General features: G+C 48.5%; 9 non-coding genes across 9 annotated transcripts; all 9 read right to left on the minus strand.

Moving 5' to 3' along the window:
* Positions 1-5,885: 5,885 nt before the first annotated feature.
* On the minus strand, positions 5,886-5,957 carry trnap-ugg (transfer RNA proline (anticodon UGG)). Its single transcript has one exon. It is a non-coding gene; the product is annotated as a tRNA-Pro (tRNA).
* Positions 5,958-7,190: 1,233 nt separating this feature from the next.
* On the minus strand, positions 7,191-7,262 carry trnap-cgg (transfer RNA proline (anticodon CGG)). The gene has a single exon. It is a non-coding gene; the product is annotated as a tRNA-Pro (tRNA).
* A 1,019-nt stretch (positions 7,263-8,281) lies between these two features.
* Positions 8,282-8,353, minus strand: trnap-cgg (transfer RNA proline (anticodon CGG)). The gene has a single exon. It is a non-coding gene; the product is annotated as a tRNA-Pro (tRNA).
* A 5,902-nt stretch (positions 8,354-14,255) lies between these two features.
* trnap-ugg (transfer RNA proline (anticodon UGG)) lies at positions 14,256-14,327 on the minus strand. Its single transcript has one exon. It is a non-coding gene; the product is annotated as a tRNA-Pro (tRNA).
* A 422-nt stretch (positions 14,328-14,749) lies between these two features.
* trnap-agg (transfer RNA proline (anticodon AGG)) lies at positions 14,750-14,821 on the minus strand. The gene has a single exon. It is a non-coding gene; the product is annotated as a tRNA-Pro (tRNA).
* A 1,016-nt stretch (positions 14,822-15,837) lies between these two features.
* On the minus strand, positions 15,838-15,909 carry trnap-cgg (transfer RNA proline (anticodon CGG)). The gene has a single exon. It is a non-coding gene; the product is annotated as a tRNA-Pro (tRNA).
* A 491-nt stretch (positions 15,910-16,400) lies between these two features.
* trnaq-cug (transfer RNA glutamine (anticodon CUG)) lies at positions 16,401-16,472 on the minus strand. The gene has a single exon. It is a non-coding gene; the product is annotated as a tRNA-Gln (tRNA).
* Positions 16,473-17,412: 940 nt separating this feature from the next.
* On the minus strand, positions 17,413-17,484 carry trnap-cgg (transfer RNA proline (anticodon CGG)). The gene has a single exon. It is a non-coding gene; the product is annotated as a tRNA-Pro (tRNA).
* A 1,512-nt stretch (positions 17,485-18,996) lies between these two features.
* On the minus strand, positions 18,997-19,068 carry trnap-agg (transfer RNA proline (anticodon AGG)). Its single transcript has one exon. It is a non-coding gene; the product is annotated as a tRNA-Pro (tRNA).
* Positions 19,069-26,410: the final 7,342 nt, after the last annotated feature.

Here is a 26,410-nt window from a genome sequence, read left to right on the forward strand (position 1 = left end):
CTCAATTTAGTTCCAGCTCAGTTTTATGTGAGTTCTAGATTGTTTGGATGCCATGGTTAAAGGAGGCCACTGTAGCAATACATTTTAAGACACACTGCCACAGAGGTAGTACACATAATGGGTTCGTGGAAAAAAACCCATTCATTTAAATTGCCATATACCGCATAATGGTTCGAAGGGATTGTACTGTCAATTTGGATCCATTTTCTCCTTTAGAAAACTGGCCAACGGGACGAGTCGGCTTACCCCCCTTTTCCGTAGGGAATCCGCAGTAAACCAAGTATTGACACCTCTAAGGGGTGATGTTGACCACTGGGAGAGCCCCCCACCCCCACCCCCATGACCACGAACCCTATAAAGGTCCTTTTGCCATCGTTCTGCTGGCCATTGGGGGTATTCGCTCCCAGGACCCTATTATTTGGCGTTCCTCCCATTAAACGAATGGCCGGGGCTGTTCTAGGGTGGGCTTCGCATCCCAGCGAGCTGCGTTTTGTCCACCCGCCATTGCCGTGACCACGAACCCATTATTTGTCCATTTAACCATTATCATCGCGGATCGGACCCTCGAGCCGCGAGGACCCCCGGTCCCACGGAACCACTATTTGTCCAATTTTCCACTATTTTTACGGAACGTTCCCAAAAGGGTCCCAGAGGTGGGGGGTGGGCGTCCCGGCCTGCGGGCGCTCACCGGCGCCCCCTCTGGCCATTTCGGGGTCGCCGACGCAAGTCGCTCCGATCAGCCCGCGGTCTCGGTGAGGTCACTGGGGGGGCCCCACGGACCCCGCTGTGAAATTTGGGACCCCTGGGTCGTTTCTAAAAATCGGTACGTTCCAAATCGGTACACGTTTTGATTGAAGGTGGGACATCCACAGTTCGGAGACGATAGGACGTAGGGCCCCCATATTCCAGATTCTTGCATCTCAGGGGCCCCTCTCCCATGTCCCCAAAGCACGAAGCTGTAGGACCTTGAAAAAAAATACCCGTCCGGCACCCTGAAATCTCTCAAAAGGCTCTGATCATGTAAGAGTCAGAGAGGGCCAAGGGAGAGATTTTGTGCAGTAGGCTCCGAATTTTTCTTTCGGCAGCTCAATCGGGGCGGCCCCTGGACCCACCAATCCGAATTTCGGGCCCCTGGGTCTTTTTTAAAAAAGTCCCACCTGCCACATTCTTGAATGGGTTCGGCCTAGCGGATTCGTGGACACAACTCGCGAGCGCCCCAGGGCCCCGCGCTTTCGGAAGCTCACTCGGGGCGGCCCCTTGACCCACCGATCCGAATTTCGGGCCCCTGGGTCTTTTCTAAAAAAAGTCTCTCCTGCCATATACTTGAATGTTTTCGGCCTAGCGGGTTCGTGGACAGGACTCGCAAGCGTCCGATCGGGCCGAATTTTGGATATGTGTCTCATGGGGACCCCCTCGACTGGGCATAAAAGTCTGGTGGCCCTAAGACCTTCTTTAGGGGTCAAACGGTCACAGAAGAGACCCCACGTCCACCAAACAGGTACACGTTTTGATTGGAGGTGGGACTTCCAAAGTTCAGAGAGGGTAGGTCGTAGGGCCCCCAGATTTGAGATTCTGGCATCTCAGGGGCCCCTCAACCAGGGCCCCGAAACACATAGTCGTAGGACCCAAGGAGAAAAGTGCATCACGCTAGGTCCTCACGCTTTTGACAGCACGTTTTAGGGGCCCTCAGGAGCCACCGATCCAAATTTCGGGCCCCTAGGACGTTTTTAAAAACATCCCACCTGCCAATTACTTGAATGTGTTCGGCCTAGCGGTTTCGTGGACACGGCTCGCCGGGGTCGGATCGGGCCGAATTTGGTATGATTGCCTCATGGGGACCCCCTTGACCGGGCAGTTAAGTTTGGTGGCCCAATGACCTTCCTTAGGGGTCAAAAGGTCAAAAACCAGAGGGATTGTCCACCAAACCGGTACGTGTTTACATTGGAGGTGGGACATCCGCCCATACATTTACAATTTATTCAGCGGGACCTCCATAGCGCTCCCGTGGACATACATTTTTATGCATATTTTACATTATTATTGGATAAAACTTACATGAATGGATTCCTCTGGGTGTCCTGAGTACAGTAAAGGTCTTTTCATTAACAATAACACACATTTGAAATAAATAAAGTTAAATACAGTTGTTATTTAATGAAAAGTGAGATTCGCACCACATGTGGTGCACATGTGTGCCAAAATTCAACGCTCATTTTTATGCAAATTCTACAGTATTATGGGATAAAACTTACAAAAATGGATTCCTGGAAGCTTGCAGAGTACAGCTGATGAGACTTCAACCACGAAACCACTAAAATTTATCTGTCCACGGAACAATTAGGAAGGGCGTGCTGAATAAATGGCAAATGGGAAGTTTAAAAAAAAAAAAAAATTCCATTTACAATTTATTCAGCGGGACCTCCGTAGTGCTCCCGTGGACATTATTTTTTATGCAAATTCTACAGTATATTGTGATAAAACTTACATGAATGGACTCTGCTGAGCTGTCTGAGTACACTGCAGGCATTTTGATCAACAATATTGCCTATATTTAATTAAATCAAATTTAATACAATTGCTTTTTGTTAAACCTAAGTTGGACACATATCCCACTTGCCATTTATTCATATTGGATGGACACCAAATTTGGGGCACCGTATCTCCGCCTCCCGGGGGTTCAGGGACTTGGGGCTGGTGGCGTCGGATAGAGGTCCCCCTGGTCTGACTTTGACCCGATTTTGGTGCAGTTTGGCCCCGTTTTGGCGGAGTTACAGCTTGGCAAAGTGTGTGACAATTTGGTGAACACCAAAATCCAACATTTTTTCTATGCACATTTCTACAGTATTATGGGACAAAACTTACAAAAATGGATTCCTCGGAGCTTGCAGAGTACATCTGATGAGACTTCAACCACGAAATCGCTAAAATTCATCTGTCCACGGAACCACTATGAAGGGTGCGCTGAATAAATGGCAACTGGGAGGTGTTTTTTTTTAAATAATGTCCTTTTACAATTTATTCGGCGGGACCTCCGTAGTGCTCCCATGGACATTAATTTTTATGCATATTTTACAGTATTATGTGATAAAACTGGCATGAATGGACTCTGCTGAGCGTGCTGAGTACAGTAGAGCTGTTTTCATTAACAGTAAGAGAATTGCTATTTAATAAACAGCAAGTGAACACATATCCCATTTTCCATATATTCATATAGGAATGCTATTTAATAAACTGCAAGTGGACACATATCCCATCAAATAAATTGCTGGTGGACATGCACCACATATGGGGAAATTAACCAAAATCCAACTTTTTTCTATGCATATTCTACAGTATTAGAATAGTTGTTTCGTGGACATGACTTGCAAGGTCCCTACGGCCGTGCACCATTGGCAGCTCACTCGAGGCGGCCCCTTGACCCACCAAACTGAATTTTGGGTCCGTTGGACTTTTCTAAAAAAGTCCCACCTGCCATTTACTTGAATGGGTTCGGACTAGCGGGTTCGTGGACACGGTTCGCAACGGTCCGATCGGGCCGAAATTTGGATATGTGTCTCGGGGGGATCCCCTCAATTGGGCATAGAAGTCTGGTGGCCCTACGATCTCATTAAGGGGTCAAAGGGTTACAGAAGGGAGCCCACGTCCACGAAACAGGTACGCGTTTTGATTGAAGGTGGGATGTCCACATATCGGAGACAGTAGGTCGTAGGGCCCCCAGATTTGGGATTCTGGCATCTCAGGGGCCCCTCGCCCAGGGCCCAAAAGTACGTAGCCCTAGGAACCAAGGAAAAAATTGCATCGCGCTAAGTCCTCGCGCTTTTGACAGCACGCTCTAGGGCCCCTCAAGAGCCACCGATCCAAATTTCGGGCCCCTGGGACGTTTCTAAAAAAATCCCATATGCCATTTATTCCCTTGCGTTCGGCCTAGCTGATTCGTGGACACGACTCACAAGGGTCCGATCGGGCCGAATTTTGGATATGTGTCTCGAGGGGATCCCCTCGACCAGGCACAGAAGTCTGGTGGCCCTACGATCTTCTTTAGGGGTCAAACGGTCACAGAAGGGACCCCACGTCCACAAAAGTGTTACGCGTTTTGATGGGAGGTGGGACGTCCACAGTTCGGAGACAATAGGTCGTAGGGCCCCCAGATTTGAGATTCTGGCATCTCAGGGGCCCCTCACCCAGGGCCCCGAAGCACGTAGTCATAGCACTAAAGGAAAAAAAGTGCATCGCACTAGGGCCCCGCGCTTTTGACTGCACGATCCAGGGACCCCAAAGAGCCACCGTTCCGAATTTTGGGCCCCGGGGACTTTTCTAAAAAAATCCCACCTGCCATTTATTTGAATGTGTTAAGCATAGCGGGTTCGTGGACACTGATTGCAAGGGCTCTTGGGCCCCGGGCCTTCGTAAGCTCACTGGGGGAGGCCCCCGTTCCAAGTTTTGGGCCCCTGGGATGTCTCAGAAAAAAATGTCCAACCGAGGCCCATTTCTAACGCTAATGGTCAAATGGACAAATATTGGGTCCGTGGGACCAGGGGGTGGGGTCCGCAAATGTTCCGCATGTGATCCGTGGTCATTCTGTGAATATAATGGTCAAATGGACAAATAGTGGGTTTGTGGGACCCAGGGTGGGGGTCCGCAAGTGGTCCGCAGATGATCCGCAGTCATTGTGTGAAAATAATGGTCAAATGGACAAATAGTGGGTTCGTGGGACCCAGGGTGGGGGTCCGCAAGTGGTCCGCAGATGATCCGCAGTCATTGTGTGAATATAATGGTCAAATGGACAAATACTGTGTTCGTGGGACCCAGGCTGGGGGTCCGCAAGGGGTCCGCAGATGATCCGCAGTCATTGTGTGAATATAATGGTCAAATGGACAAATAATGGGTAAGTGGGACCCAGGTTGGGGGTCCGACGGGGGTCCGCATCGGTGCCGTGGTCATTCTGTAACTTTAAAGGTCAAATGGACAAATATAGGTTTCGTGGGCAAAAAAATCGTCCACCCCCCATTCGGGTAAATGCCACTGTTTTAAACCTGAGGTGTACTGCTCCGTGCGCCACCCTGTGGAGAAGTGCTGAATGGCATTTAGGGGCCACAAATTTGGGTGGGCTTCCGCGGGGCCCCTCGGGGGTCCAGATCCTCCTGGCCGGTCAGGGGTCTCTCGTGGGCCGGCGCGGTCCGGCAGACATCGACGCCGCGTCCGGCAAAAATTTTTGGGGTCAGCGCGCAGGTCCCCTTAACCCACGTACACGAGCCCTCAAACTTATACCTGAATGGACGCTCCAAAAAAAAATTGACTTTATGGAAAAAGTTGTGACATACCCCAAAGCTCCTCCTTGCCAAGCACAGCCAGACAGACTCTTGAAGGTTCCACCGAGATTTGAACTCAGATCACTGGATTCAGAGTCCAGAGTTCTAACCGTTACACCATGGAACCAACAGTGTCTGCACATCAGTTTGAAGTGTAGAAAACATTCAAGGAGGCTCTGCGAAACGCAACTAACCAGCAAGCATCAGAATGGTGTCCGAAAAGCATTCACGGCTCCACTCTGAGTAAACCCAGGATCGAACCTGGGACCTTTAAATGTTCAGTGTAATGCTCTCTGAACCTTGTAAACCAATATTGAGAAAAACATCAAAGCAAAGGACACGAGCCTCCAGTCAACCGCAAACGGCTACCCTGCATGGCAGCCGATCTGAACCATCTTAGACACACCCTCACCTTTCAGTGAAAGTGCGGAAACCCAAAGAGTGAAGTGTTGTACAAAGTTTAAATTGCAGATGAGGAACTACGAACAGGGAGAAATCGGCACGAAAACATGCAGGAGTATTATTGGCCGAAAGATGGCAGAATTGACTGATACTTCTCAGCAATATGCTCAATGTGGGGTCGTCCGGGATTTGAACCCGGGACCTCTCACACCCAAAGCGAGAATCATACCCCTAGACCAACGAGCCACCATGTAGCCAGACACTACTCAAAACAAGGAGCTGCAAAGCGGGCTCATCTGGGATTTGAACTTGGGCCCACTTGCTCCCATACAGCAATAAAAGAAAAAAAAACACACCCCAACAACAAACAAGCCCTCAGATGCTCCTGCAACTAGCAATCGCAAGATGAAGGCTCACAGGGCCGTGAAGCGATCCAATAATCTATTTTTTGCCATATCTCCACCGCTTGGGATGCATTCCTAAACCAATTTTTGGAAAAATGTCAAGTCAAAGTTTAAACTGCAGATTAAGAACTAAGAAGAGCAGAGAGAAGTGGGCATGAAAACATGCAGACGCAGCTTTAGTTTTAATTGACAGTGGCTTATGTTTGACCCGGGATGGCAGAATGGACTGAAACTGCTCAAGAAAAGATGCTGCAAAGACAGAAGAGGGCTCGTCCGGGATTTGAACCCGGGACCTCTCGCACCCTTAGCCATAATCATACCCATGGCCAACGAGCCACCATGTAGCCAGACACTACTCAAAACAAGGAGCTGCAAAGCGGGCTCATCTGGGATTTGAACTTGGGCCCACTTGTTTTATGTGAGTTCTAAATTGTTTAGAGGCCATGGTTAAAGGAGGCCACTGTAGCAATACATTTTAAGACACACTGCCACAGAGAAAGTTGTGACATACCCCAAAGCTCCTCCTTGCCAAGCACAGCCAGACAGACTCTTGAAGGTTCCACCGAGATTTGAACTCAGATCACTGGATTCAGAGTGCAGCGTGCTAACCGTTACACCATGGAACCAACAGTGTCTGCACATCTGTTTGAAGTGTAGAAAACATTCAAGGAGGCTCTGTGAAAAGCAACTAACCAGCAAGCATCAGAATGGTGTCCGAAAAGCATTCACGGCTCCACTCTGAGTAAACCCAGGATCGAACCTGGGACCTTTAAATGTTCAGTGTAACGCTCTCTGAACCTTGTAAACCAATATTGAGAAAAACATCAAAGCAAAGGACACGAGCCTCCAGTCAACCGCAAACGGCTACCCTGCATGGCAGCCGATCTGAACAATTTTAGACACACCCCCACCTTTCAGTGAAAGCGCCGGAACCCAAAGAGCGAAGTGTTGTACAAAGTTTAAATTGCAGATGAGGAACTACGAACAGGGAGAAATCAGCACGAAAACATGCAGGAGTACTATTGACCGAAAGAAGGCAGAATTGACTGATACTTCTCAGCAATATGCTCAATGTGGGCTCGTCCGGGATTTGAACCCGGGACCTCTCACACCCGAAGCGAGAATCATACCCCTAGACCAACGAGCCACAAGTTGCTGCTCAGTGGAGGCCCCTTTGCCACGTCTTTCACTCTGTTCGATGCTACGGTCGCTCCAACATCCTGCCTCTTAGCTGACAAGGGCAGAAATAGAGCTCTGACCAGATGCACTGACCAGATTTCTGAGAAACTCAATTTTTACCTACCAGCTCTAGCTTGGCCTACTTTTGTAGAATAATGTTGATTTAAATATCAACGACAAAACACAAGAGCTGAATTTAACAGCAGAAGTCTACATTGTGGCACTGCCACGCAAATCTTGCTGATGAGAAGCTGTCTGAGGTCTGTACTGCTTCTCCACAGAGGGTCAGGTGACATCTGTCTTCTCAATTTAGTTCCAGCTCAGTTTTATGTGAGTTCTAGATTGTTTGGAGGCCATGGTTAAAGGAGGCCAGTGTAGCAATACATTTTAAGACACACTGCCACAGAGAAAGTTGTGACATACCCCAAAGCTCCTCCTTGCCAAGCACAGGCAAACAGACTCTTGAAGGTTCCACCAAGATTTGAATTCGGATCACTGGATTCAGAGTCCAGAGTGCTAACCGTTACACCATGGAACCTACAGTGTCTGCACATCTGTTTGAAGTGTAGAAAACATTCAAGGAGGTTCTGCGAAAAGCAACTAACTAGCAAGCATCAGAATGGTGTCCGAAAAGCGTTCACGGCTCCACTCTGAGTAAACCCAGGATCAACCCTGGGACCTTTAAATGTTCAGTGTAATGCTCTCTGAACCTTGTAAACCAATATTGAGAAAAACATCAAAGCAAAGGACACGAGCCTCCAGTCAACCGCAAACGGCTACCCTGCATGGCAGCCGATCTGAACCATCTTAGACACACCCCCACCTTTCAGTGAAAGTGCAGGAACCCAAAGAGCGAAGTGTTGTACAAAGTTTAAATTGCAGATGAGGAACTACGAACAAGGAGAAATCAGCACGAAAACATGCAGGAGTACTATTGACTGAAAGAAGGCAGAATTGATTGATACTTCTCAGCAATATGCTCAATGTGGGCTCGTCCGGGATTTGAACCCAGGACCTCTCACACCCGAAGCGAGAATCATACCCCTAGACCAACAAGCCACCATGCACCCAGACACTACTCAAAACAAGGAGCTGCAAAGCGGGCTCATCTGGGATTTGAACTTGGGCCCACTTGCTCCCATACAGCAATAAAAGAAAAAAAAACACACCCCAACACCAACAAGCCCTCAGATGCTCCTGCATCTAGCAAACGCAAGATGAAGGCTCACAGGGCTGTGAAGCGATCCAAGAATCTATTTTTTGCCATATCTCCACTGCTTGGGCTGCATTCCTAAACCAATTTTTGGAAAAATGTCAAGTCAAAGTTTAAACTGTAGATTAAGAACTAAGAAGGGCAGAGAGAAGTGGACATGAAAACATGCAGACGCAGCTTTAGTCTTAATTGACAGTGGTGTATGTTTGACCCGGGATGGCAGAATGGACTGAAACTGCTCAAGAAAAGATGGTGCAAAGACAGAAGAGGGCTCATCCGGGATTTGAACCTGGGACCTCTCGCACCCTAAGCGAGAATCATATTCATCGGTCTTCTCAATTTAGTTCCAGCTCAGTTTTATGTGAGTTCTAGATTGTTTGGAGGCCATGGTTAAAGGAGGCCACTGTAGCAATACATTTTAAGACACACTGCCACAGAGGTAGTACACATAATGGGTTCGTGGAAAAAAACCCATTCATTTAAATTGCCATATACCGCATAATGGTTCGAAGGGATTGTACTGTCAATTTGGATCCATTTTCTCCTTTAGAAAACTGGCCAACGGGACGAGTCGGCTTACCCCCCTTTTCCGTAGGGAATCCGCAGTAAACCAAGTATTGACACCTCTAAGGGGTGATGTTGACCACTGGGAGAGCCCCCCACCCCCACCCCCGTGACCACGAACCCTATAAAGGTCCTTTTGCCATCGTTCTGCTGGCCATTGGGGGTATTCGCTCCCAGGACCCTATTATTTGGCGTTTCTCCCATTAAACGAATGGCCGGGGCTGTTCTAGGGTGGGCTTCGCATCCCAGCGAGCTGCGTTTTGTCCACCCGCCATATGGGTCCACTGTGCGGACCCCCGTGACCACGAACCCATTATTTGTCCATTTAACCATTATCATCGCGGATCGGACCCTCGAGCCGCGAGGACCCCCGGTCCCACGGAACCACTATTTGTCCAATTTTCCACTATTTTTACGGAACGTTCCCAAAAGGGTCCCAGAGGTGGGGGGTGGGGGGTGGGCGTCCCGGCCTGCGGGCGCTCACCGGCGCCCCCTCTGGCCATTTCGGGGTCGCCGACGCAAGTCGCTCCGATCAGCCCGCGGTCTCGGTGAGGTCACTGGGGGGGCCCCACGGACCCCGCTGTGAAATTTGGGACCCCTGGGTCGTTTCTAAAAATCGGTACGTTCCAAATCGGTACACGTTTTGATTGAAGGTGGGACATCCACAGTTTGGAGACGATAGGACGTAGGGCCCCCATATTCCAGATTCTTGCATCTCAGGGGCCCCTCTCCCATGTCCCCAAAGCACGAAGCTGTAGGACCTTGAAAAAAAATACCCGTCCGGCACCCTGAAATCTCTCAAAAGGCTCTGATCATGTAAGAGTCAGAGAGGGCCAAGGGAGAGATTTTGTGCAGTAGGCTCCGAATTTTTCTTTCGGCAGCTCAATCGGGGCGGCCCCTGGACCCACCAATCCGAATTTCGGGCCCCTGGGTCTTTTTTAAAAAAGTCCCACCTGCCACATTCTTGAATGGGTTCGGCCTAGCGGATTCGTGGACACAACTCGCGAGCGCCCCAGGGCCCCGCGCTTTCGGAAGCTCACTCGGGGCGGCCCCTTGACCCACCGATCCGAATTTCGGGCCCCTGGGTCTTTTCTAAAAAAAGTCTCTCCTGCCATATACTTGAATGTTTTCGGCCTAGCGGGTTCGTGGACAGGACTCGCAAGCGTCCGATCGGGCCGAATTTTGGATATGTGTCTCATGGGGACCCCCTCGACTGGGCATAAAAGTCTGGTGGCCCTAAGACCTTCTTTAGGGGTCAAACGGTCACAGAAGAGACCCCACGTCCACCAAACAGGTACACGTTTTGATTGGAGGTGGGACTTCCAAAGTTCAGAGAGGGTAGGTCGTAGGGCCCCCAGATTTGAGATTCTGGCATCTCAGGGGCCCCTCAACCAGGGCCCCGAAACACATAGTCGTAGGACCCAAGGAGAAAAGTGCATCACGCTAGGTCCTCACGCTTTTGACAGCACGTTTTAGGGGCCCTCAGGAGCCACCGATCCAAATTTCGGGCCCCTAGGACGTTTTTAAAAACATCCCACCTGCCAATTACTTGAATGTGTTCGGCCTAGCGGTTTCGTGGACACGGCTCGCCGGGGTCGGATCGGGCCGAATTTGGTATGATTGCCTCATGGGGACCCCCTTGACCGGGCAGTTAAGTTTGGTGGCCCAATCCCCCAATGAGGGATTGTCCACCAAACCGGTACGTGTTTACATTGGAGGTGGGACATCCGCCCATACATTTACAATTTATTCAGCGGGACCTCCATAGCGCTCCCGTGGACATACATTTTTATGCATATTTTACATTATTATTGGATAAAACTTACATGAATGGATTCCTCTGGGTGTCCTGAGTACAGTAAAGGTCTTTTCATTAACAATAACACACATTTGAAATAAATAAAGTTAAATACAGTTGTTATTTAATGAAAAGTGAGATTCGCACCACATGTGGTGCACATGTGTGCCAAAATTCAACGCTCATTTTTATGCAAATTCTACAGTATTATGGGATAAAACTTACAAAAATGGATTCCTGGAAGCTTGCAGAGTACAGCTGATGAGACTTCAACCACGAAACCACTAAAATTTTTCTGTCCACGGAACAATTAGGAAGGGCGTGCTGAATAAATGGCAAATGGGAGGTTTTTTCAAAAAAAAATTCCATTTACAATTTATTCAGCGGGACCTCCGTAGTGCTCCCGTGGACATTATTTTTTATGCAAATTCTACAGTATATTGTGATAAAACTTACATGAATGGACTCTGCTGAGCTGTCTGAGTACACTGCAGGCATTTTGATCAACAATATTGCCTATATTTAATTAAATCAAATTTAATACAATTGCTTTTTGTTAAACCTAAGTTGGACACATATCCCACTTGCCATTTATTCATATTGGATGGACACCAAATTTGGGGCACCGTATCTCCGCCTCCCGGGGGTTCAGGGACTTGGGGCTGGTGGCGTCGGATAGAGGTCCCCCTGGTCTGACTTTGACCCGATTTTGGTGCAGTTTGGCCCCGTTTTGGCGGAGTTACAGCTTGGCAAAGTGTGTGACAATTTGGTGAACACCAAAATCCAACATTTTTTCTATGCACATTTCTACAGTATTATGGGACAAAACTTACAAAAATGGATTCCTCGGAGCTTGCAGAGTACATCTGATGAGACTTCAACCACGAAATCGCTAAAATTCATCTGTCCACGGAACCACTATGAAGGGTGCGCTGAATAAATGGCAACTGGGAGGTGTTTTTTTTTAAATAATGTCCTTTTACAATTTATTCGGCGGGACCTCCGTAGTGCTCCCATGGACATTAATTTTTATGCATATTTTACAGTATTATGTGATAAAACTGGCATGAATGGACTCTGCTGAGCGTGCTGAGTACAGTAGAGGTGTTTTCATTAACAGTAAGAGAATTGCTATTTAATAAACAGCAAGTGAACACATATCCCGTTTTCCATATATTCATATAGGAATGCTATTTAATAAACTGCAAGTGGACACATATCCCATCAAATAAATTGCTGGTGGACATGCACCACATATGGGGAAATTAACCAAAATCCAACTTTTTTCTAAAAAAGTGCATCGCGCTAAGTCCTCGCGCTTTTGACAGCACGCTCTAGGGCCCCTCAAGAGCCACCGTTCCAAATTTCAGGCCCCTGGGACGTTTCTAAAAAAATCCCATATGCCATTTATTCCCTTGCGTTCGGCCTAGCTGATTCGTGGACACGACTCACAAGGGTCCGATCGGGCCGAATTTTGGATATGTGTCTCGAGGGGATCCCCTCGACCAGGCACAGCAGTCTGGTGGCCCTACGATCTTCTTTAGGGGTCAAACGGTCACAGAAGGAACCCCACGTCCACAAAAGTGTTACGCGTTTTGATGGGAGGTGGGATGTCCACAGTTCGGAGACAATAGGTCGTAGGGCCCCAGATTTGAGATTCTGGCATCTCAGGGGCCCCTCACCCAGGGCCCCGAAGCACGTAGTCATAGCACTAAAGGAAAAAAAGTGCATCGCACTAGGGCCCCGCGCTTTTGACTGCACGATCCAGGGACCCCAAAGAGCCACCGTTCCGAATTTTGGGCCCCGGGGACTTTTCTAAAAAAATCCCACCTGCCATTTATTTGAATGTGTTAAGCATAGCGGGTTCGTGGACACTGATTGCAAGGGCTCTTGGGCCCCGGGCCTTCGTAAGCTCACTGGGGGAGGCCCCCGTTCCAAGTTTTGGGCCCCTGGGATGTCTCAGAAAAAAATGTCCAACCGAGGCCCATTTCTAACGCTAATGGTCAAATGGACAAATATTGGGTCCGTGGGACCAGGGGGTGGGGTCCGCAAATGTTCCGCATGTGATCCGTGGTCATTCTGTGAATATAATGGTCAAATGGACAAATAGTGGGTTTGTGGGACCCAGGGTGGGGGTCCGCAAGTGGTCCGCAGATGATCCGCAGTCATTGTGTGAAAATAATGGTCAAATGGACAAATAGTGGGTTCGTGGGACCCAGGGTGGGGGTCCGCAAGTGGTCCGCAGATGATCCGCAGTCATTGTGTGAATATAATGGTCAAATGGACAAATACTGGGTTCGTGGGACCCAGGCTGGGGGTCCGCAAGGGGTCCGCAGATGATCCGCAGTCATTGTGTGAATATAATGGTCAAATGGAAAAATAATGGGTAAGTGGGACCCAGGTTGGGGGTCCGACGGGGGTCCGCATCGGTTCCGTGGTCATTCTGTAACTTTAAAGGTCAAATGGACAAATATAGGTTTCGTGGGCAAAAAAATCGTCCACCCCCCATTCGGGTAAATGCCACTGTTTTAAACCTGAGGTGTACTGCTCCGTGCGCCACCCTGTGGAGAAGTGCTGAATGGCATTTAGGGGCCACAAATTTGGGTGGGCTTCCGCGGGGCCCCTCGGGGGTCCAGATCCTCCTGGCCGGTCAGGGGTCTCTCGTGGGCCGGCGCGGTCCGGCAGACATCGACGCCGCGTCCGGCAAAAATTTTTGGGGTCAGCGCGCAGGTCCCCTTAACCCACGTACACGAGCCCTCAAACTTATACCTGAATGGACGCTCCAAAAAAAAATTGACTTTATGGAAAAAGTTGTGACATACCCCAAAGCTCCTCCTTGCCAAGCACAGCCAGACAGACTCTTGAAGGTTCCACCGAGATTTGAACTCGGATCACTGGATTCAGAGTCCAGAGTTCTAACCGTTACACCATGGAACCAACAGTGTCTGCACATCAGTTTGAAGTGTAGAAAACATTCAAGGAGGCTCTGCGAAACGCAACTAACCAGCAAGCATCAGAATCGTGTCCGAAAAGCATTCACGGCTCCACTCTGAGTAAACCCAGGATCGAACCTGGGACCTTTAAATGTTCAGTGTAATGCTCTCTGAACCTTGTAAACCAATATTGAGAAAAACATCAAAGCAAAGGACACGAGCCTCCAGTCAACCGCAAACGGCTACCCTGCATGGCAGCCGATCTGAACCATCTTAGACACACCCTCACCTTTCAGTGAAAGTGCGGAAACCCAAAGAGTGAAGTGTTGTACAAAGTTTAAATTGCAGATGAGGAACTACGAACAGGGAGAAATCGGCACGAAAACATGCAGGAGTATTATTGGCCGAAAGATGGCAGAATTGACTGATACTTCTCAGCAATATGCTCAATGTGGGGTCGTCCGGGATTTGAACCCGGGACCTCTCACACCCAAAGCGAGAATCATACCCCTAGACCAACGAGCCACCATGTAGCCAGACACTACTCAAAACAAGGAGCTGCAAAGCGGGCTCATCTGGGATTTGAACTTGGGCCCACTTACTCCCATACAGCAATAAAAGAAAAAAAAACACACCCCAACAACAACAAGCCCTCAGATGCTCCTGCAACTAGCAATCGCAAGATGAAGGCTCACAGGGCCGTGAAGCGATCCAATAATCTATTTTTTGCCATATCTCCACCGCTTGGGATGCATTCCTAAACCAATTTTTGGATAAATGTCAAGTCAAAGTTTAAACTGCAGATTAAGAACTAAGAAGAGCAGAGAGAAGTGGGCATGAAAACATGCAGACGCAGCTTTAGTTTTAATTGACAGTGGCTTATGTTTGACCCGGGATGGCAGAATGGACTGAAACTGCTCAAGAAAAGATGCTGCAAAGACAGAAGAGGGCTCGTCCGGGATTTGAACCCGGGACCCCTCGCACCCTAAGCGGGAATCATACCCCTAGACCAACAAGCCACAAGTTGCTGCTCAGTGGAGGCCACTTTGCCACGTATTTCACTCTGTTCGATGCTACGGTCGCTCCAACATCCTGCCTCTTAGCTGACAAGGGCAGAAATAGAGCTCTGACCAGATGCACTGACCAGATTTCTGAGAAACTCAATTTTTACCTACCAGCTCTAGCTTGGCCTACCTTTGTAGAATAATGTTGATTAAAATATCAACGACAAAACACAAGAGCTGAATTTAACAGCAGAAGTCTACATTGTGGCACTGCCACGCAAATCTTGCTGATGAGAAGCTGTCTGAGGTCTGTACTGCTTCTCCACAGAGGGTCAGGTGACATCGGTCTTCTCAATTTAGTTCCAGCTCAGTTTTATGTGAGTTCTACATTGTTTGGAGGCCATGGTTAAAGGAGGCCACTGTAGCAATACATATTAAGACACACTGCCACAGAGAAAGTTGTGACCTATGTCAAAGCTCCTCCTTGCCAAGCACAGCCAGACAGACCCCAAGGTTCCACCAAGAGTTGAACTCAGATCACTGGCATCAGAGTCCAGTGTGCTAACCGTTACACCATGGAACCAACAGTGTCTGCACATCTGTTTGAAGTGTAGAAAACATTCAAGGAGGCTCTGCGAAAAGCAACTAACCAGCAAGCATCAGAATGGTGTCCGAAAGCATTCACGGCTCCACTCTGAGTAAACCCAGGATCGAACCTGGGACCTTTAAATGTTCAGTGTAACGCTCTCTGAACCTTGTAAACCAATATTGAGAAAAACATCAAAGCAAAGGACACGAGCCTCCAGTCAACCGCAAACGGCTACCCTGCATGGCAGCCGATCTAAACCATCTTAGACACACCCCCACCTTTCAGTGAAAGTGCGGGAACCCAAAGAGCGAAGTGTTGTACAAAGTTTAAATTGCAGATGAGGAACTACGAACAGGGAGAAATCAGCACAAAAACATGCAGGAGTACTATTGACCGAAAGAAGGCAGAATTGACTGATACTTCTCAGCAATATGCTCAATGTGGGCTCGTCCGGGATTTGAACCCGGGACCTCTCACACCCGAAGCGAGAATCATACCCCTAGACCAACGAGCCACAAGTTGCTGCTCATTGGAGGCCCCTTTGCCACGTCTTTCACTCTGTTCGATGCTACGGTCGCTCCAACATCCTGCCTCTTAGCTGACAAGGGAAGAAATAGAGCTCATGCACTGACCAGATATCTGAAAAAAACTCAATTTTTACCTACCAGCTCTAGCTTAACATACCTTTGTAGAATAATGTTGATTAAAATATCAAAGACAAAACACAAGAGCTGAATTTAACAGCTGAAGTCTACATTGTGGCACTGCCACGCAAATCTTGCTGATGAGAAGCTGTCTGAGGTCTGTACTGCTTCTCCACAGAGGGTCAGGTGACATCGGTCTTCTCAATTTAGTTCCAGCTCAGTTTTATGTGAGTTCTAGATTGTTTGGAGGCCATGGTTAAAGGAGGCCACTGTAGCAATACATTTTAAGACACACTGCCACAGAGAAAGTTGTGACATACCCCAAAGCTCCTCCTTGCCAAGCACAGCCAGACAGACCCCAAGGTTCCACCAAGAGTTGAACTCGGATCACTGGATTCAGAGTCCAGAGTGCTAACCATTACACCATGGAACCAACAGTGTCTGCACATCTGTTTGAAGTGTAGAAAACATTCAAGGAGCATCTGCGAAAAGCAACTAACCAGCAAGCATCAGAATGGTGTCCAAAAGCATTCACGGCTCCACTCTGAGTAAACCCAGGATTGAACCTGGGACCTTTAAATGTTCAGTGTAACGCTCTCCGAACCTTGTAAACCAATATTGAGAAAAATATCAAAGCAAAGGACACGAGCCTCCAGTCAACCGCAAACGGCACTGCATGGCAGCCGATCTGAACCATCTTAGACACACCCCCACCTTTCAGTGAAAGTGCGGGAACCCAAAGAGCGAAGTGTTGTACAAAGTTTAAATTGCAGATGAGGAACTACGAACAGGGAGAAATCAGCACGAAAACATGCAGAAGTACTATTGACCGACAGAAGGCAGAATTGACTGATACTTCTCAGCAATATGCTCAATGTGGGCTCGTCCAGGATTTGAACCCAGGAAATCTCACACCCGAAGCGAGAATCATACCCCTAGACCAACAAGCCACCATGTACACAGACACTACTCAAAACAAGGAGCTGCAAAGCGGGCTCATCTGGGATTTGAACTGGGGCCCACTTGCTCCCATACAGCAATAAAAGAAAAAAAAAACACACCCCAACACCAACAAGCCCTCAGATGCTCCTGCATCTAGCAAACGCAAGATGAAGGCTCACAGGGCCGTAAAGCGATCCAAGCATCTATTTTTTGCCATATCTCCACTGCTTGGGCTGCATTCCTAAACCAATTTTTGGAAAAATGAAAAGTCAAAGTTTAAACTGCAGATTAAGAACTAAGAAGAGCAGACAGCAGTGGGCATGAAAACATGCAGAAGCAGCTTTAGTCTTAATTGACAGTGGCCTATGATTGACCCGGGATGGCAGAATGGACTGAAACTGCTCAAGAAAAGATGCTGCAAAGACAGAAGAGGGCTCATCCGGGATTTGAACCCAGGACCTCTCGCACCCGAAGCGAGAATCATACCCCTAGACCAATGAGCTACAAGTTGCTGCTCAGTGGAGGCCACTTTGCCATGTAATTCACTCTGTTCGATGCTACGGTCGCTCCAACATCCTGCCTCTTAGCTGACAAGGGCAGAAATAGAGCTCTGACCAGATGCACTGACCAGATTTCTGAGAAACTCAATTTTTACCTACCAGCTCTAGCTTGGCCTACCTTTGTAGAGTAATGTTGATTAAAATACCAACGACAAAGCACAAGAGCTGAATTTAACAGCAGAAGTCTACATTGTGGCACTGCCACGCAAATCTTGCTGATGAGAAGCTGTCTGAGGTCTGTACTGCTTCTCCACAGAGGGTCAGGTGACAGCGGTCTTCTCAATTTAGTTCCAGCTCAGTTTTATGTGAGTTCTAGATTGTTTGGAGGCCATGGTTGAAGGAGGCCACTGTAGCAATACATTTTAAGACACACTGCCACAGAGAAAGTTGTGACATACCCCAAAGCTCCTCCTTGCCAAGCACAGCCAGACAGACCCCTAGGTTCCACCAAGAGTTGAACTCAGATCACTGGATTCAGAGTCCAGAGTGCTAACCATTACACCATGGAACCAACAGTGTCTGCACATCTGTTTGAAGTGTAGAAAACATTCAAGGAGGCTCTGCGAAAAGCAACTAACCAGCAAGCATCAGAATGGTGTCCGAAAGCATTCACGGCTCCACTCTGAGTAAACCCAGGATCGAACCTGGGACCTTTAAATGTTCAGTGTAACGCTCTCTGAACCTTGTAAACCAATATTGAGAAAAACATCAAAGCAAAGGACATGAGCCTCCAGTCAACCGCAAACGGCTACACTGCATGGCAGCCGATCTGAACCATCTTAGACACACCCCCACCTTTCAGTGAAAGTGCGGGAACCCAAAGAGCGAAGTGTTGTACAAAGTTTAAATTGCAGATGAGGAACTACGAACAGGGAGAAATCAGCACGAAAACATGCAGGAGTACTATTGACCGAAAGAAGGCAGAATTGACTGATACTTCTCAGCAATATGCTCAATGTGGGCTCGTCCAGGATTTGAACCCAGGACCTCTCACACCCGAAGCAAGAATCATACCCCTAGACCAACAAGCCACCATGTACACAGACACTACTCAAAACAAGGAGCTGCAAAGCGGGCTCATCTGGGATTTGAACTGGGGCCCACTTGCTCCCATACAGCAATAAAAGAAAAAAAAAACACACCCCAACACCAACAAGCCCTCAGATGCTCCTGCATCTAGCAAACGCAAGATGAAGGCTCACAGGGCCGTAAAGCGATCCAAGAATCTATTTTTTGCCATATCTCCACTGCTTGGGCTGCATTCCTAAACCAATTTTTGGAAAAATGTAAAGTCAAAGTTTAAACTGCAGATTAAGAACTAAGAAGAGCAGAAGAGAAGTGGGCATGAAAACATGCAGAAGCAGCTTTAGTCTTAATTGACAGTGGCGTATGATTGACCCGGGAAGGCAGAATGGACTGAAACTGCTCAAGAAAAGATGCTGCAAAGACAGAAGAGGGCTCGTCCGGGATTTGAACCCGGGACCTCTCGCACCCTAAGCGAGAATCATACCCCTAGACCAACGAGCCACAAGTTGCTGCTCAGTGGAGGCCACTTTGCCATGTATTTCACTCTGTTCGATGCTACGGTCGCTCCAATATCCTGCCTCTTAGCTGACAAGGGCAGAAATAGAGCTCTGACCAGATGCACTGACCAGATTTCTGAGCAACTCAATTTTTACCTACCAGCTCTAGCTTGGCCTACCTTTGTAGAATAATGTTGATTAAAATATCAACGACAAAACACAAGAGCTGAATTTAACAGCAGAAGTCTACATTGTGGCACTGCCACGCAAATCTTGCTGATGAGAAGCTGTCTGAGGTCTGTACTGCTTCTCCACAGAGGGTCAGGTGACAGCGGTCTTCTCAATTTAGTTCCAGCTCAGTTTTATGTGAGTTCTAGATTGTTTGGAGGCCATGGTTGAAGGAGGCCACTGTAGCAATACATTTTAAGACACACTGCCACAGAGGTAGTACACATAATGGGTTCGTGGAAAAAAACCCATTCATTTAAATTGCCATATACCGCATAATGGTTCGAAGGGATTGTACTGTCAATTTGGATCCATTTTCTCCTTTAGAAAACTGGCCAACGGGACGAGTCGGCTTACCCCCCTTTTCCGTAGGGAATCCGCAGTAAACCAAGTATTGACACCTCTAGGGGGTGATGTTGACCACTGGGAGAGCCCCCCCACCCCCACCCCCGTGACCACGGACCCTATAAAGGTCCTTTTGCCATCGTTCTGCTGGCCATTGGGGGTATTCGCTCCCAGGACCCTATTATTTGGCGTTTCTCCCATTAAACGAATGGCCGGGGCTGTTCTAGGGTGGGCTTCGCATCCCAGCGAGCTGCGTTTTGTCCACCCGCCATATGGGTCCACTGTGCGGACCCCCGTGAACACGAACCCATTATTTGTCCATTTAACCATTATCATCGCGGATCGGACCCTCGAGCCGCGAGGACCCCCGGTCCCACGGAACCACTATTTGTCCAATTTTCCACTATTTTTACGGAACGCTCCCAAAAGGGTCCCAGAGGTGGGGGGTGGGCGTCCCGGCCCGCGGGCGCTCACCGGCGCCCCCTCTGGCCATTTCGGGGTCGCCGACGCAAGTCGCTCCGATCAGCCCGCGGTCTCGGTGAGGTCACTGGGGGGGGCCCACGGACCCCGCTGTGAAATTTGGGACCCCTGGGTCGTTTCTAAAAATCGGTACGTTCCAAATCGGTACAAGTTTTGATTGAAGGTGGGACATCCACAGTTCGGAGATGATAGGACGTAGGGCCCCCATATTCCAGATTCTTGCATCTCAGGGGCCCCTCTCCCATGTCCCCAAAGCACGAAGCTGTAGGACCTTGAAAAAAAATACCCGTCCGGCACCCTGAAATCTCTCAAAAGGCTCTGATCATGTAAGAGTCAGAGAGGGCCAAGGGAGAGATTTTGTGCAGTAGGCTCTGAATTTTTCTTTCGGCAGCTCAATCGGGGCGGCCCCTGGACCCACCAATCCGAATTTCGGGCCCCTGGGTCTTTTCTAAAAAAGTCCCACCTGCCACATTCTTGAATGGGTTCGGCCTAGCGGATTCGTGGACACAACTCGCAAGGGCCCCAGGGCCCCGTGCTTTCGGAAGCTCACTCGGGGCGGCCCCTTGACCCACCGATCCGAATTTCGGGCCCCTGGGTCTTTTCTAAAAAAGTCTCTCCTGCCATATACTTGAATGTTTTCGGCCTAGCGGGTTCGTGGACAGGACTCGCAAGCGTCCGATCGGGCCGAATTTTGGATATGTGTCTCATGGGGACCCCCTCGACTGGGCATAAAAGTCTGGTGGCCCTACGACCTTCTTTAGGGGTCAAACGGTCACAGAAGGTACCCCACGTCCACCAAACAGGTAAACGTTTTGATTGGAGGTGGGACTTCCAAAGTTCAGAGAGGGTAGGTCGTAGGGCCCCCAGATTTGAGATTCTGGCATCTCAGGGGCCCCTCAACCAGGGCCCCGAAACACATAGTCGTAGGACCCAAGGAGAAAAGTGCATCACGCTAGGTCCTCACGCTTTTGACAGCACGTTTTAGGGGCCCTCAGGAGCCACCGATCCAAATTTCGGGCCCCTAGGACGTTTTCAAAAACATCCCACCTGCCAATTACTTAAATGTGTTCGGCCTAGCGGTTTCGTGGACACGGCTCGCCGGGGTCGGATCGGGCCGAATTTGGTATGATTGCCTCATGGGGACCCCCTTGACCGGGCAGAGAAGTTTGGTGGCCCAATGACCTTCCTTAGGGGTCAAAAGGTCAAAAACCAGAGGGATTGTCCACCAAACCGGTACGTGTTTACATTGGAGGTGGGACATCCGCCCTTCGGAGACTATGGGTCGTAGGGCCCCCAGATTCGAGATTCGAGCATCTCAGGGGCCCCTCTCCCATGTCCCCAAAGCACGAAGCTGTAGGACCTTGAAAAAAAATCAGTCAGAGAGGGCTGAGGGAGAGATTTTGTGCAGGAGGCTCCGAATTTTTCCCTCGCCTTAGGGTCCCGCGCTTTCGTCAGCTCACTCGCGGCGGCCCCTGGACCCACTGATCCGAATTTCGGGCCTCTGGGATTTTTCTAAAAAAGTCCCACCTGCCATATATTTGAATGGGGTTCAAATAAATTGCGGGTGGACATGCACCACATGTGGTGAAAGAATTTTTTTCTATGCATAATTCTACAGTATTATGGGACAAAACTTACAAAAATGGGTTCTTCGGAGCTTGCAGTGTACAGCAGATGAGACTTCAACCACGAAATCACTAAAATTTATCTGTCCACGGAACCATTAGGAAGGGCATGCTGAATAAATGGCAAACGGGAGGTTTTTTTTAAAAAAAATGTACATTTACAATTTATTCAGCGGGACCTTCATAGCGCTCCCGTGGACATACATTTTTATGCATATTTTACATTATTATTGGATAAAACTTACATGAATGGATTCCTCTGGGTGTCCTGAGTACAGTAAAGGTCTTTTCATTAACAATAACACACATTTGAAATAAATAAAGTTAAATACAGTTGTTATTTAATGAAAAGTGAGATTCGCACCACATGTGGTGCACATGTGTGCCAAAATTCAACGCTCATTTTTATGCAAATTCTACAGTATTATGGGATAAAACTTACAAAAATGGATTCCTGGAAGCTTGCAGAGTACAGCTGATGAGACTTCAACCACGAAACCGCTAAAATTTATCTGTCCACGGAACAATTAGGAAGGGCGTGTTGAATAAATGGCAAATGGGAGGTTTTTTCAAAAAAAAATTCCATTTACAATTTATTCAGCGGGACCTCCGTAGTGCTCCCGTGGACATTATTTTTTATGCAAATTCTACAGTATATTGTGATAAAACTTACATGAATGGACTCTGCTGAGCTGTCTGAGTACACTGCAGGCATTTTGATCAACAATATTGCCTATATTTAATTAAATCAAATTTAATACAATTGCTTTTTGTTAAACCTAAGTTGGACACATATCCCACTTGCCATTTATTCATATTGGATGGACACCAAATTTGGGGCACCATATCTCCGCCTCCCGGGGGTTCAGGGACTTGGGGCTGGTGGCGTCGGATAGAGGTCCCCCTGGTCTGACTTTGTCCCGATTTTGGTGCAGTTTGGCCCCGTTTTGGCGGAGTTACAGCTTGGCAAAGTGTGTGACAATTTGGTGAACACCAAAATCCAAAATTTTTTCTATGCACATTTCTACAGTATTATGGGACAAAACTTACAAAAATGGATTCCTCGGAGCTTGCAGAGTACATCTGATGAGACTTCAACCACGAAATCGCTAAAATTCATCTGTCCACGGAACCACTATGAAGGGTGCGCTGAATAAATGGCAACTGGGAGGTGTTTTTTTTTAAATAATGTCCTTTTACAATTTATTCGGCGGGACCTCCGTAGTGCTCCCATGGACATTAATTTTTATGCATATTTTACAGTATTATGTGATAAAACTGGCATGAATGGACTCTGCTGAGCGTGCTGAGTACAGTAGAGGTGTTTTCATTAACAGTAAGAGAATTGCTATTTAATAAACAGCAAATGAACACATATCCCATTTTCCATATATTCATATAGGAATGCTATTTAATAAACTGCAAGTGGACACATATCCCATCAAATAAATTGCTGGTGGACATGCACCACGTATGGGGAAATTAACCAAAATCCAACTTTTTTTCTATGCATATTCTACAGTATTAGAATAGTTGTTTCGTGGACATGACTTGCAAGGTCCCTACGGCCGTGCACCATTGGCAGCTCACTCGAGGCGGCCCCTTGACCCACCAAACTGAATTTTGGGTCCGTTGGACTTTTCTAAAAAAATCCCACCTGCCATTTACTTGAATGGGTTCGGACTAGCGGGTTCGTGGACACGGTTCGCAACGGTCCGATCGGGCCGAAATTTGGATATGTGTCTCGGGGGGATCCCCTCAAACGGGCATAGAAGTCTGGTGGCCCTACGATCTCATTAAGGGGTCAAAGGGTTACAGAAGGGAGCCCACGTCCACGAAACAGGTACGCGTTTTGATTGAAGGTGGGATGTCCACATATCGGAGACGGTAGGTTGTAGGGCCCCCAGATTTGAGATTCTGGCATCTCAGGGGCCCCTCGCCCAGGGCCCAAAAGTACGTAGCCCTAGGAACCAAGGAAAAAAGTGCATCGCGCTAAGTCCTCGCGCTTTTGACAGCACGCTCTAGGGCCCCTCAAGATCCACCGTTCCAAATTTCGGGCCCCTGGGACGTTTCTAAAAAAATCCCATATGCCATTTATTCCCTTGCGTTCGGCCTAGCTGATTCGTGGACACGACTCCCAAGGGTCCGATCGGGCTGAATTTTGGATATGTGTCTCGTGGGGATCCCCTCGACCAGGCACAGAAGTCTGGTGGCCCTACGATCTTCTTTAGGGGTCAAACGGTCACAGAAGGGACCCCACGTCCACAAAAGTGTTACGCGTTTTGATGGGAGGTGGAACGCCCACAGTTCGGAGACAATAGGTCGTAGGGCCCCCAGATTTGAGATTCTGGCATCTCAGGGGCCCCTCACCCAGGGCCCCGAAGCACGTAGTCATAGCACTAAAGGAAAAAAAGTGCATCGCACTAGGGCCCCGCGCTTTTGACTGCACGGTCCAGGGACCCCAAAGAGCCACCGTTCCGAATTTCGGGCCCCTGGGACTTTTCTAAAAAAATCCCACTTGCCATTTATTTGAATGTGTTAAGCATAGCGGGTTCGTGGACACTGATTGCAAGGGCTCTTGGGCCCCGGGCCTTCGTAAGCTCACTGGGGGAGGCCCCCGTTCCAAGTTTTGGGCCCCTGGGATGTCTCAGAAAAAAATGTCCAACCGAGGCCCATTTCTAACGCTAATGGTCAAATGGACAAATATTGGGTCCGTGGGACCAGGGGGTGGGGTCCGCAAATGTTCCGCATGTGATCCGTGGTCATTCTGTGAATATAATGGTCAAATGGACAAATAGTGGGTTCGTGGGACCCAGGGTGGGGGTCCGCAAGTGGTCCGCAGATGATCCGCAGTCATTGTGTGAAAATAATGGTCAAATGGACAAATAGTGGGTTCGTGGGACCCAGGGTGGGGGTCCGCAAGTGGTCCGCAGATGATCCGCAGTCATTGTGTGAATATAATGGTCAAATGGACAAATACTGGGTTCGTGGGACCCAGGCTGGGGGTCCGCAAGGGGTCCGCAGATGATCCGCAGTCAACGTGTGAATATAATGGTCAAATGGACAAATAATGGGTAAGTGGGACCCGGGTTGGGGGTCCGACGGGGGTCCGCATCGGTTCCGTGGTCATTCTGTAACTTTAAAGGTCAAATGGACAAATATAGGTTTCGTGGGCAAAAAAATCGTCCACCCCCCATTCGGGTAAATGCCACTGTTTTAAACCTGAGGTGTACTGCTCCGTGCGCCACCCTGTGGAGAAGTGCTGAATGGCATTTAGGGGCCACAAATTTGGGTGGGCTTCCGCGGGGCCCCTCGGGGGTCCAGATCCTCCTGGCCGGTCAGGGGTCTCTCGTGGGCTGGCGCGGTCAGGCAGACATCGACGCCGCGTCCGGCAAAAGTTTTTTGGGGTCAGCGCGCAGGTCCCCTTAACCCACGTACACGAGCCCTCAAACTTATACCTGAATGGACGCTCCAAAAAAAAATGGACTTTATGGAAAAAGTTGTGACATACCCCAAAGCTCCTCCTTGCCAAGCACAGCCAGACAGACTCTTGAAGGTTCCACCGAGATTTGAACTCGGATCACTGGATTCAGAGTCCAGAGTTCTAACCGTTACACCATGGAACCAACAGTGTCTGCACATCTGTTTGAAGTGTAGAAAACATTCAAGGAGGCTCTGCGAAACGCAACTAACCAGCAAGCATCAGAATCGTGTCCGAAAAGCATTCACGGCTCCACTCTGAGTAAACCCAGGATCGAACCTGGGACCTTTAAATGTTCAGTGTAATGCTCTCTGAACCTTGTAAACCAATATTGAGAAAAACATCAAAGCAAAGGACACGAGCCTCCAGTCAACCGCAAACGGCTACCCTGCATGGCAGCCGATCTGAACCATCTTAGACACACCCCCAACTTTCAGTGAAAGTGCGGAAACCCAAAGAGCGAAGTGTTGTACAAAGTTTAAATTGCAGATGAGGAACTACGAACAGGGAGAAATCGGCACGAAAACATGCAGGAGTATTATTGGCCGAAAGATGGCAGAATTGACTGATACTTCTCAGCAATATGCTCAATGTGGGGTCGTCCGGGATTTGAACCTGGGACCTTTCACACCCAAAGTGAGAATCATACCCCTAGACCAACGAGCCACCATGTAGCCAGACACTACTCAAAACAAGGAGCTGCAAAGCGGGCTCATCTGGGATTTGAACTTGGGCCCACTTGCTCCCATACAGCAATAAAAGAAAAAAAAACACACCCCAACAACAACAAGCCCTCAGATGCTCCTGCAACTAGCAATCGCAAGATGAAGGCAGACAGGGCCGTGAAGCGATCCAATAATCTATTTTTTGCCATATCTCCACCGCTTGGGCTGCATTCCTAAACCAATTTTTGGAAAAATGTCAAGTCAAAGTTTAAACTGCAGATTAAGAACTAAAAAGAGCAGAGAGAAGTGGGCATGAAAACATGCAGACGCAGCTTTAGTTTTAATTGACAGTGGCTTATGTTTGACCCGGGATGGCAGAATGGACTGAAACTGCTCAAGAAAAGATGCTGCAAAGACAGAAGAGGGCTCGTCTGGGATTTGAACCCGGGACCTCTCGCACCCTTAGCCAGAATCATACCCGTAGGCCAACGAGCCACCATGTAGCCAGACACTACTCAAAAC

This window comes from Carassius carassius, chromosome 1 (assembly GCF_963082965.1).
Source record: "Carassius carassius chromosome 1, fCarCar2.1, whole genome shotgun sequence".
In the NCBI taxonomy this organism is placed as follows: Eukaryota; Metazoa; Chordata; class Actinopteri; order Cypriniformes; family Cyprinidae; genus Carassius; species Carassius carassius.